We start from the raw sequence: 13,168 nt of genomic DNA, 5'->3' as shown, positions 1-13,168 counted from the left end.
CACTAGTTTATTATTTATTTAACTTTAATTTGCCCCTTTATGATAAATTTTGTAAATATTGATTTATTCATCAAAATCATTAAGTATTGGAAAAGGAATATAGGGGCATAGGTTATAATGATTAATATTTGTAGGTTAGGAGATTAACAATAATTATGAATTTAAAAGACTCGAATATCATAATATAGAACAATGTGTAGCCAACATGCTAATCGTTTACGCTACGTAGCGAATAAAACGTCCTGTCACTGTCGCTCTAATATGGAAGAGGGATAGAGAGGGATGACTACGCTATGCTACGGACCGTTAACTATTGGGATGTTGACTAAGCAACCTTTATCTTATAATATTACTGTTACAGTATAAGATGTTTCCTGAAGACCCTAACAATTTTTTTATTAATATAGTCGGACCAAAAAAAGTCTGCAGCGGATTTGATAGCCCACGCAGTGCAAGTGTCATTTATACGTCATAATTTCATAGAAGTTTCGACGTTTAAAATAACACTTTCACTGCGTGGGCTATCAAATCCGCTGCAGACTATTCTTGGTCTGACTTTAGTATATTACTTCAGAGGCCGAGAAACAGGGAATTGCCAGCCGAGTGTGATTTAACGGGCGAGTGAAGCGAGGCCTTTTAGAACCACGAGGCTGGGTATCCCTTATTTGCTAAGCAAGGAGCATTTGTAGTGGTCCAGTTAGACAAACCATTTTATTGACGGTCATATGCATCATTTATGTAGAAAGGCGAACCGTTTGAACTAGAGATGGGCCGAATATCGAATTTGCCGAATACGAATGTTCGGCCGAATATTCGGTTGGGCTAAAACTGTTTAAAAAGCTGAAAACAAGTCTGTACTCATCACGTGTTTTTGACGTGTAATTGGAATTGGAAATTTTATGAAAAAAAAACGAAACCGTCTCATGTCTACCGTGAACACCGCAGTTCGCAAATTGCGGGCATCTTTCTCTGTCAACCTAATTACGCCATAATTGGAGTAAAAGAGAAATATGCTCGCAATTTGCGAACTACGCTCTTCCTGGTAGGCCAGATCGCTAATTGCAACCGCGCCAGCTACCAGCTAGCGCCCTTAAAAACAATGTTTATTCGGTAAATATTCGACAGTGCGAACCGAACTATTCGGCCGAATACGAACATTGAAAAATATGCCGAATACCGAATAATTACCGAATATTCGGCCCATCTCTACTTTGAACGCCAATGACGCCTACAATAGTCACTGCTTACAAAACTTACAAACAATGCATTTGGCACCAGATACTTTAGTACTTACGAGCTTTGTATGTTAAAATTAATTCCGTGGAGCGCCCTAGTATCACACGTGTGATACTAACTCAATTAGGGTCGTAGCGACTCAGTATCAAACGTGTGTTACTACAGCACCTCTAGCACATCTTGCATCCGCGACTTAGACCGCGACTCGAGTCGACATTCCCGCGGCTGTCAAATCTGTCGATTTCCGTAGCACAACTTGTACCCGCGACTGCAACAGCCGCGTAGAGAACTCAAAGTCGCGGCGCGACTCATCAGTGTTCCCCGATAGAATCAAAGTCTAAACATAAATGCTATTTACATGTGACAACACTGAATCGGAAACAGGGTTAAGTTTTTCCTGTCAAAGTCAAGGAACTTTCAAATTTTGACAACATTTGATTACGAGAAAAAATATGAAAAAAATGTAAGTAATAGAGCCTTATATACTAAATTTTGATAATATTCCTTAAAATTGTTGGAAAGTGCTGGCTGTCTACGCTGTCATTGATATTTGAATTTGTTCTTGTGACATGTTTTCTATTTTTGATGCATATCTATCAATCGTGTAACACGTAAGAATGTTTTCTCTCTAAATAAAATCATATTAATATTGCATCAATACACTTGTATTATTCTATCACTGCTTTCCACCATCAGTGGTAGCAGAGCGTGGTTAGTAAAAAATAAAAGTGATAAATAATATGCAAGAATAAAAAAGTGTAAAAGTGAGAAAAGAAAAATGGGTTCGAATTTTCGTAACATCGAAACATTAACGAAATCCAATTACGACACATGGTGCCTACAAGCACAAGCAATCTTAATAAGAAGCGACTTGTGGGAATACGCGAGCGGCGAAAAAAAATTATTGGAGACCGCGACTACTGAAGAAAAAAGTGCTTTTGAAAAAGAAGATAGAAAAGCAAGGTCTGAGCTATTACTGCTAATATCTCCAGCAGAACTTAAGCAAATTAAAGGTTGCAACACGTCAAAAGAGGTATGGGACAAATTAGTATCCATCTATCAAAGCTCGGGACCAGCCAGAAAAGCTACCCTATTAAAACAATTAGTTTTGAAGAAAATGTCACCTCAAGAAGACGTAAGAGACCATCTCAACAACTTCATGGATGTCGTAGGTAAACTAGAAGACATGAAAGTCACTATCAACTCAGAGCTGTTAAGCATAATGATGTTGTATAGTCTGCCTACAAATTTCGACAGCTTTAGAACGGCGATTGAGTCGAGAGATACTTTGCCTAGCCCTGAAACTCTCAAGGTAAAAATAATCGAAGAACATGAAGCAAGGAGGCAATCTGAGCCCCAAACTTCAGAAGCATTCTACATGAAAGCAAAGAAAAAGAGTTTAATGTGCAGCAATTGTAATAAAAAAGGGCATTCAACGGAAGATTGTTGGTCGAAGAAAAAACAAAAGAAAAACGTAAACAAAAATCAACAAAAGAGCTTCAATGTATGTCTGACAACTGAAACGTCAAAATTCAAAAATGGATCGTGGTGTCTTGACAGCGGCTGTACGTCGCACATGACAGGAGAAGAAGATTTGTTGACAAACCTAATCCCTGCATCTGATAAACTACGATTGGCGTCAGAAAAGCATACTGCAAATGTAGAAGGTAAAGGAAAAGTGGTACTACATGCTGATGAGTACGAATATACTTTAAAAAATACGCTTTACGCTCCGGACTTGACAAATAATCTAATGTCAGTAAGCAAAATAACAGATAATGGCTTTAAAGTCTTATTTGAAAAGAATGAAGCTAGTGTCCTAGAAGACGAAAGTGTAATCTTAAAAGCAAAGAGAAGAGACGGGTTATACTACCTTGAACTTGAAGAGCCGACAGAGACAGCAAATTTCACGCCTGTAGTAGAAAGCGAAATTATGAAGTGGCATAAAAAATTAGGTCACGTTAATGAGAGAGACCTGAAACTAATGCAAAGAAATGAGATGATAAGAGGACTTGATTTCAAAGAAAAATCTCTTGAACCGTGTGAAACCTGCATCAAAGGTAAAATGTCAACTCTACCATTTCAAAGCTATGGTGAAATATTCTCTACTGAGCCTCTACAGATAATATACAGTGATGTATGCGGTCCTTTTGAGCATCAATCAATGGGCGGTTCGAAGTATTACGTCACGTTCATAGACGACTTCACAAGATATTGCTGTGTATACTTCATGTCACAAAAAAGTGAAGTTATCGAAAAATTCAAGGAGTATAAGAAGAACGTCGAACTATTCCATAAAACCAAGATACAGAACCTCCATACAGACAATGGTGGTGAGTACCGATCAAAAGCTTTCGACAACCTCCTCAAAGAGTACGGTATAAACAGAAGACTGACTACTCCCTACACACCTCAATCGAACGGGTGTAGCGAGAGAAAAAACAGATCTCTGATGGAAAAAACAAGATGTCTAATGCTTGACTCCAACGTCCCTCCATATTTATGGGCAGAGGCAGTGAATACTGCTAATTACCTGATAAACAGGAGCCCAGCAAGAGCTCTGAAAGGAAGCTCGCCCTACGAGAAGTGGACAGGAAGAATACCATCAGGAAATCACCTACATGTATTCGGAAACAGAGCGTTTGTTTTGAATAAAAATCGCAGAGGAAAATTGACTGCGAAAGCTATTGAAGGAGTGTTTATAGGATATGCGAGAAACGCAAAAGGTTTCAGAATATACATACCGGCGAAAAATGACATTGTTATCAGCAGAGATGTACGAATAATGGAGAAGATGCATTTCAAAATGAATACTGATGAACAATATGAAAATATTCAACGGGAACGTTCAGAATCTAAAAAAGAAGAAATTGAAATTGAATTAGAACCTTGTAAAACTAATAATTACTTGCCTTTTCAGGAACCTAATCAATTTTCTTCTGATTCAGAGTCTTCTTTCCAACCTGCTGTTGCTGATCCAGAAATTTCAGAGCCATTTGAGATACCTGAACCTGCTCCAAGTGCAAGACCACAGAGAGTAGTGAGGCCGCCAGAATGGACACGAGATTACGAGCTAAGCAGTTGTGTTACTATGTCTACGTCTGAAAATAAAACTGACTGCTCGCTACTTACTTATGAAGAAGCTGTGACAAGCACGGACAAGCGAAATTGGGAGAAGGCAATTCAATCTGAGAAGGATTCACTCGAAAAGAACAACACGTGGGTAATAGTTGACAAGTCAGAAGCCAAAGGACACAAGATTCTGTCCAACAAATGGGTATTTAGAATAAAAGATGACGGTACGTACAAGGCGAGATTAGTCGTACGTGGCTGCGAGCAGAAAGGTAACCTGGATTTTGAAGAAATTTATAGCCCAGTTGTAAGTCAATCTGCTCTAAAGACATTATTAGCCGTTGCCGCATCTAAAAATTACTACTTCATGACTTTTGATGTCAAGACCGCTTTCTTATACGGCGAACTGACAGATGAAGTTTACATGAAACTACCTGTTGGCTATGACATTGGCCGTAATGGAACGGAAAAAGTTTGTCGATTACGAAAATCACTATACGGATTAAAACAAGCTCCGTTCACATGGAATAAAACCTTTACCCGAGCGATGTTTGATTTAGGTTTCAAGACAATCAAAACCGAAAGATGCGTATTCGTAAACGAAGACAAGTCAATAATAATCGGATTGTTTGTTGACGATGGACTTGTCATAGGAAAAGACCGAAAAAAGATAGACTGCATTTTGAAAAAACTTGAAACCAAATTCGAGATGAAAAGAAATGAAAATCCAAATACTTACCTGGGTATGGAAATTCATAACTCCAAAGAAGGAATAAGGTTGACGCAGAAGACCTATATTAACGATATTTTGGAAAAATATAATATGAAAGATGCTAAATCTTGTGACACACCTGGAAGCAACGATGCCAAGTCGACACAGGAAACTCCTCAGGAGAAGGAATACCCCTATAGAGAGGCAGTGGGGAGTCTACTGTATCTATCGACCAGAACGAGACCTGACATCGCACAGGCTGTAAATTTAGTTAGCAGAAATGTTGAAAATCCGACTAAACAAGATGTCGTAAAAGTGAAGAGGATATTCAGATATCTAGTTGGAACTAAAGAGAAGGGTATACTGTTTAAAAGAAATAGCCCGTTAGAAATCATAAATGCTTACTCGGACTCTGACTATGCGGGAGATCCGAAGACGAGACGAAGCACATCTGGCTCAGTACTTATGATAGCAAATGGACCTGTTTCATGGGCATCCAAGAGACAACCCATAGTGTCCCTTTCATCTACAGAAGCTGAATTTATTGCTGCAGCAGAATGCTGTAAAGAAGCGTTATACCTAAAATCGTTCTTAAAGGAAATAACAGATATAGAAGCAAAAGTTAATCTGCATGTTGACAATCAAAGCTCAATACAACTAGTAAAATCTGGATCCTGCAACAAAAGATCTAAGCATATAGACGTGCGATACCATTTCATACATGAACACTTTGTGCAAGGGCTGATCAATATAAACTACTGCCCAACCGAAGTACAGCTAGCGGATATAATGACAAAGCCTTTAGGTAAAGTGAAGTTCGCTGGACACTGCAAGACACTAATGTGTGGATAGTGCATACTGCAGCCACATGAGCATCCATCAGGAGAAGGTGTTGGAAAGTGCTGGCTGTCTACGCTGTCATTGATATTTGAATTTGTTCTTGTGACATGTTTTCTATTTTTGATGCATATCTATCAATCGTGTAACACGTAAGAATGTTTTCTCTCTAAATAAAATCATATTAATATTGCATCAATACACTTGTATTATTCTATCACTGCTTTCCACCATCAAAAATATATATTGTTTTTTAATTTCTGTTTAATAAACCTTTTAAATAAAATATTTTTGTAAATAACTATAATTAATGGAATTGCTATTATTGGTTTTAGTTCTCATATTCCTGTTGTAAATTGTGTTTTTTTTTTCAGAATAAGTCCAGCATTATCCTAGACACGATTGATATCCCAGCACCCAAAGGAAAATATTGTTAACAGGAACGTGCCAACGGGCCCCGAAGTGGAGAGTCAGGAAAAGAAACACACTATTAGGCAAGCTTTTAGGTTTCAAACGCGGAGCTGTCCCCGTTTCTAAAGTCACTAAGATGTGAGAAGCGCTTTAGCTTTAAGAACACCACCGAGGAAGTGAACTATTATAATAACCATAATGGTTATGGCGTAAGTACCTATCTATAGTTCGTTTTTTTAGCATTAGAAATAGGTAAACAATCTTGATGTGTCTTTTAATTGAAAAACACATTTTAAAAATAAGTTACGGCAAATATGTAACAATTATGAATCTAATACGATCATTTATATTTTTCTGCTTTCATAAGCAAATATTGTGCCAATAATGGATGGCATTTGTGTGTATGTGTACTGTGTAACTGTTTATGATTTGACAAATTGATATGAAAAGCTTATTTCATAGTCCTCGATGAAGTCACGACCATATTTTTTTTTTTTGTTTACAAACCAATTTTCTTTCCAGGGTGATATTTAATTGTCCTACGCCGCATGTCGAAGAAAAAGGAAGAGAGAAAATACTTTTCAAGGGTAATAAAGAAGATTCTTACAATTTCTCTATTGTGGTTCTAGATGTTAATAATATATTACGTTTAATAATAAGAAGTCGAATATTGCAAGAATATATAAGGCAAAGCAATATATTATTAATTTAAATATTGTTTTTTTTCCACTCCTGTATTTTTTACCTGAAATGAAACAAAAATAAAGTAGGTAGGTACCTACAACTCCTAGAAGCCATGATTAGCTCCCCAAGGCCCACTTCATACCTAATGCTGACAGCAACGTATCATAGCATGATCGTATCAGACCCTGTCAAACATGAAGTGAAACATCTAGAACGCGGGTATGATCTAGAGGAGTTTTAATATGGTAGAGTAGACCATATGATAACCGTACCTATGCTACGCAGACTATGACATGAGCGTAACGACTCCTTCAAAATATTGTTGGTCGGGTCGGTCCAGTCACGTCACGGTATGGTGTTGGCAGGGGACGGAATGGTTTAGTGGGTGATGACTGATAATATTTCATACAAAGCATGATTTTGAGCCGGACATGATCCTGTTACAGCCACGTATTACATCATTCTGTTACAGTACGATGCAGCGGGCACAGGCCACATGTAGGTAGGGGGAAGCGGGGTAGATAGGCACAAGGGGCAGTTTTGAACACCCACACTAATTCCTTAACTAAAAACTTATGTTCACCTTCTGCAACACTAAAACGTGGCTTTGTATGTGTGAGTAAGGTACGAGCTTCGGTACATCTCTCCTGACAGCCGTTGCCGCTTGGTGCGTGAAAACGTGTTTCCGCGGTCGCATAGTAAATAAATTATGATTTTTTTATCGAGTAGTGGTGCGAAATTTTAGACTTTACCGGATGAACATCATAATGAGCGCTTAGTACGTTTATTCAGTAATAGGATTAGCTTATTATTTTAAAGTAATACTTAATAGTATATTTTTAATAAATTATTTTTAATTTATTTGACCATTGGGGTACTTTGGTACAATAAAGATTGGGGCAGTTTTGAACATATCAAAGTGCCCCTCTAGTGTATCTAAGTGCCCTGCCAGTTTATTGTTGTGTTTTTTTTTAAATATTTTTTAATGAATAGTGCGAACGTACAAAGAGAAAGAAAATTGACAAAGAAAAGTTAAAACAACCAAAGTAGCTTTTTGTCAAAAACTGACACTGATTTCATTAAAAGTTGTTTTTTGTACTGTTAGTGCACTTGCTGCTTAATAACTGTAGTATGTTCTAATAGCACCGCAGTTAATAGACGTGTTATAATGTTTAATAAGTTTACTACTGGTCAGCTAACTGAGTTGATCTGTAAAGTGTGCTCTGGGGGGCAGTTTGAAACACTTACGGGGCACTTTGATTCACGTGCCAAAGTACCCCAAAATGATGTATCAAAGTGTCCCATGTAATGTATCAAAGTACCCTGCAGGTGGGGCACAATTGAACAAATCCCATTTTTTTTTTAAATCCATATATCTCTTTTACTGGCCATAAATTTAAGAAAAAAACATATAATTTGCATACCTTAGTAAATTTGTCATCTACTAAGTACAAAAAAAAAATATTTTGAATTCATTTTGGGGCCTAAAAAGGTGTACCAAGCTGCCCCGCTTCCCCCTATGTTTTGTTTAAGTCGAGGAAGGTTCCAAACGGTACCTAAATAGTAAGAGATTGTTGAAATTAGACATCTAACCGTGATCCTAAATACTACTACTAAGGCTTACTTAATAATAATAAGTTAACTACTTACTACTAAATTACTTAATAAGTTGGATAGTTTGTTATGAACATTTGTACCTACCCACCTCATCGGCTTCGTTTATGTACAAGCAAGCGGGCTCCGTTGTTAGTTGTTAGGTTGATGAAAGTTTTGTGTAAGGAAGTCTTAGGATTATACTTTTACAAACTTACGAACCTGAATTGAAATTTAAAAAATCCTACATATGTACCTATTTACTTAATTTAGTACCTACAAGCTAGCTGTTTGAAATTAAAGTTGTAAACATGATGGGTGTGTTGTGGTACTTGTAGGTATCACCGTGCATAATCGATATAAGAGTGCGTAAAGCGCATTTAGTGATTGTTCCATACTTCCTTATCCCTTAGGGCAATAAGTAATTATACAAATTATATTATTACATAATATATGAAACTTGTTTTTAAGTTATAATTATCATGAGTTCAGTTAAAAAAGTACAAGCAAACCACCCGCGAGAGCGAGTCGCGTTATAAAGTCGCGTAGACTTCGACTCGCGGATTGACATAAAGCCGAGAGAATATTTTGTCTCAAAATAGGCAGTTGTGCTACGGATTTTAGTTCAAAGTCGCGATCGTTGTCATTTTCTGACAGTGACACCTGAACGCGAGTTTGTCGCGGCTCTCGCGCGTGAGTTGTGCTGCCAACACGCGACAAGCCGCCAAGTCGCGCCGATCTGTCTCTTCTCGCGCCTGTCGCGGCCAGTTGTGCTAGAGGTGCAGACGTAGAGATAAAACATACATAGAAGTATGACAGTTTTAGTACCAAATAGACTATTATTTTCGCAGTCGACAACTAGCATCGAGTAGCGGAATTATCAGTACTGCTACTTGACAATAGATGTTGCACCGAACGAAAAGTCTAATGCTCAACAATTTTCAGCTAATATTATAACCGGATTAACCGGAAGTCTATTTCCAACTCCTTCTGCTTTTAATATTAGTTGTAAATTGTTTTTCAATACAATTTTCGTGAGTCGCGACACTAGAGTATTCTACTATAAGTAGCGGTACTCATAATTCCGCTACTCGATGCTAGATTTCGACTGCGAAAATAATAGTCGTTTTGGTACCAAAACTGATGTATGGAGCGAGCACTCTATTCTCTATGCTACAAACCAATATGGGTCAAATTGCTTTGCATCAATTTGTTGTATGATGGGCGTGGACGGGTTAAAAAATATAAATATGTACATGCAAATGCAAGTCGGTACATAACTACATACATAGGTAGTTATATGTAGGTAGTCTTCCTTTTCGTGACTTCTTTATGATAATAGTTTAATTACTTTAGTAATGTACTTAAATTAATTTTAGATATTAAGATAAAAGTGCAATATTTGATTTACATGTTTTAAAATCAGTGTTTTAACATTTAATTGGTATACCAAATCTTGTATGGACTTATATGAATTTAACTTTGAAGAAAGATCTTCGTCTTCATACTACGGTGTGCGAGCAGGGCATCGCTATACGTGCATTGCGATGTCTTGCTCACAGACCGAGCGGCATCGGTGTGACACCGCGTTGTTTTTGAAGTGAAAACTTTAACGGCGCTGTGCACTTTTTGTGATGGGGAAAAAATGTTAAACTCGCGACAGCGTAAGACGTAAGACGCTTTGTAAGACGGACACGTGACCTGATCGAAAAACTGTTACAATGTCATTGAGTTTTCACTTCTACCAGCACTCCCGGAGTGCAACCCGTTGTTTTTTTTAACCCATGCTACTGCAGTGATAGTTGACCACATTCACTCCCTACATTTGATGCAGGAGGGGTTAACTCTGCACTACTATACCAATTTTGTAATAAAATTACAGATAAGTTGGACAAATTGGTTCGATCGAATTGTCATTTCAGTATATGGTTTACTAAAACAAGGTTTATTTAGTTAGATATTTCCTTTTTAGTTTTCTATTAGTCTCTCTAGAAAATGGCTTTAAACTAGGGTTCATCCACATATTACGTCACATCAGCCGCAAAATATTAAAGACCAAAAATCGAAAAAGATGTATCTAAAATCTGACAATGTCTAAAAAATCTAAATTTTGTGTGATGTAATTGATGGACGACCCCTTGATATCGGTCTTAGAAAGCTCTCAGTAGGTAATAGGATATGGGCTATCTTGTTGCTAAGAGCGACAGGGAAATAAAATATACATTTCTCTGTCTCTCTCAGCCGAAAATGTGGCGACCGATCGTAACAACTCCCTAACATCATACACGCATATCGTGCGCGGCGCGCCATTATGAACTTTGTCAGAACGCACTAAGGGTGATATTGTTCTGAAGCTACGCGCGTCATACGCCTTTGTGCGATAGCATACTTTTGTTTTGTCTCTGTATTTTACAGGTAGAATTCGGAAAGCATATGTGACGTTCCACGGCAAAAGGTACCTTATGGCGGCTGGCGCTTACGTCGCATAGCGCCGCAATAATATTGGAACGGCGTTAATAATAGTGTACCTTTACCCGTGGGATGTCACATATATGCTTGTTAATGGGTAAAAGTCTTCTATGATTAGAGCTTTGTAAGACCTTAGATAGATTAGGAATTTAGGACTTATAGCTGTCCGAACGATCTTATGTAAATTAATGTATAATAGGATGAATTTAATTTATGAATAATATAGTTTTGTTTGGAAATGTTTGTTTCTATTCGTTAACTGGGACCTATTTCTCAAACTGTATTAGTCTAATATTATTAGTGTTTTGCCATGGTAACCCACGCGCAGTTCGTGGATTAATAATTAGTCTAATACCGTTCGAGAAATGGGCCCCTATAAGTATTACAATGTAGGTAATGTAGGTATCCATAATTAGATGGTCTACTTAAATTGACATTTGTATTTGTGTCGCTTAACTTCAAACTCGGGTAAATCCATTCGACCCTCTCAGCAAATATCTGCCCTATTACCTTTCCTCTTAATACCAAAATCGCATAATCTGACAGATGGATTTACCCGAGTTTGAAGTTAAGCGACTCATTTATTTCTTCAAGAAAATGTACTTTGATTCACAAAACATTATTTTCAACAGCAGTCAATTTACTTTACCTAATTATGGATATCACCATATTACACAGAGTTAGGTACTCTAAGATAGGCACTGAAAAGTAGTACTAGGTACCACATAATTATTGGCATTTAATTTTGAAGGAGAATTACCCCTGGCGGCCCATTTCTCGAACGATATTAGTCTAATATCATTAGTGTGTTGTCATGGCAATCCATACGATTTGACAGTTCGCAGACTAATAATATTAGTCTAATACCGTTTGAGAAATGGGCACCTGGGCCGTGTTGCATAATAAACTACAGCTAATATTTCAAGCGGAACTCTTTTTCTAATAAGTGAAATTAGAAAAGGAGATCCGCTTGTAATATTAGTTGTAGTTTATTAAGCAACATGGCCCTGGTATAAATAAGGTAGAAGGTGCCCACCACGGGTGGGTGCCATCAATAGTTTACCAGTCGTTTTATATAAATACGGTAGATTGACATGTTTTGTCATTTTGTGCGTATCGCCAAAATGTATAAAATAAAACACGCATACATGGTGGCAATAATTTATTCTGCATTTCAAAATGTAATTACAATATTAATATCATCGGTTATTACAACTAGCGGGAGTTTCCCGAAGCTATCTACTCGAACAAGCCCGTACGGGCGAGGCGAGACGCGCACAACCCAACCTGTATAATACAGGGTGGCGAAAATATTGTGGTATAGCTCTGGATGTAAAACAGATTTTAGAGAACTATTTTAAATAGAAAAGTATATTATATCACAAAGGACACATTAAAAAATATTTTCAAAACTGGTAGCTACGGAAAGCTAAAAGTATGGCTCAGTAGTTAGCATCCTGTTAGATAAAAGATTTATAAATGAATTTAATTGAAATAGTAGTTTGTGTTACAAGGGATCAAAATGATATATTTCCGTCAAGGGCGTACATTGAATCCTGAGCGTAATGAGGGATTCAAGTGTTAACGCCCAAGACGAAATAATTTTGATACCGTGTGACACATACTGCTTTTCACATCAACTATGAGGAAAATAAAAAAATCTTAATGTTGACATAATGTGATGCTTAAACAGATTATTTAAGCTAAAAAAATATAGTACAAAATTTTTTATAAATAGTGTGCTTGAACAGAAAAGTGTCACTTTGATCCCTCCTAGCAGGGAGGAAAAGTGCCACTTTGATCCCTCCTAGCAGGGAAGAAAAAGCTCTTTTCCGAATAGGTGGTGTGAAAAAAATATATATGTAGGTAGATAATATGTGACGTTCCACGGCAATAGGTACCTTATGGCGGCTGGCGCTTACGTCGCATACCGTCGCACTAATATTGGAGCGGCGTTAATAATAGCGTAAGCGCCAACCACCATAAGGTACCTTTACCCGTGGGACATCACATATATAGAGCCACATAAGTAATAATAATAATATAACGTTAAGTCCATAGAATCTGTAGAGCGTAATTATTTCAACTAAAAGTTAAAGAGAGAAATAGAAAAATATGTTCTAAAGGTACCTTAAACAATAATTGAAAGAAGTT

The sequence above is a fragment of the Cydia splendana genome, chromosome 20 (assembly GCF_910591565.1).
Source record: "Cydia splendana chromosome 20, ilCydSple1.2, whole genome shotgun sequence".
NCBI classification, from domain to species: domain Eukaryota; kingdom Metazoa; phylum Arthropoda; class Insecta; order Lepidoptera; family Tortricidae; genus Cydia; species Cydia splendana.
The sequence above is the reverse complement of the archived record's forward strand: the minus strand, read 5'-3'. Positions refer to the sequence as shown.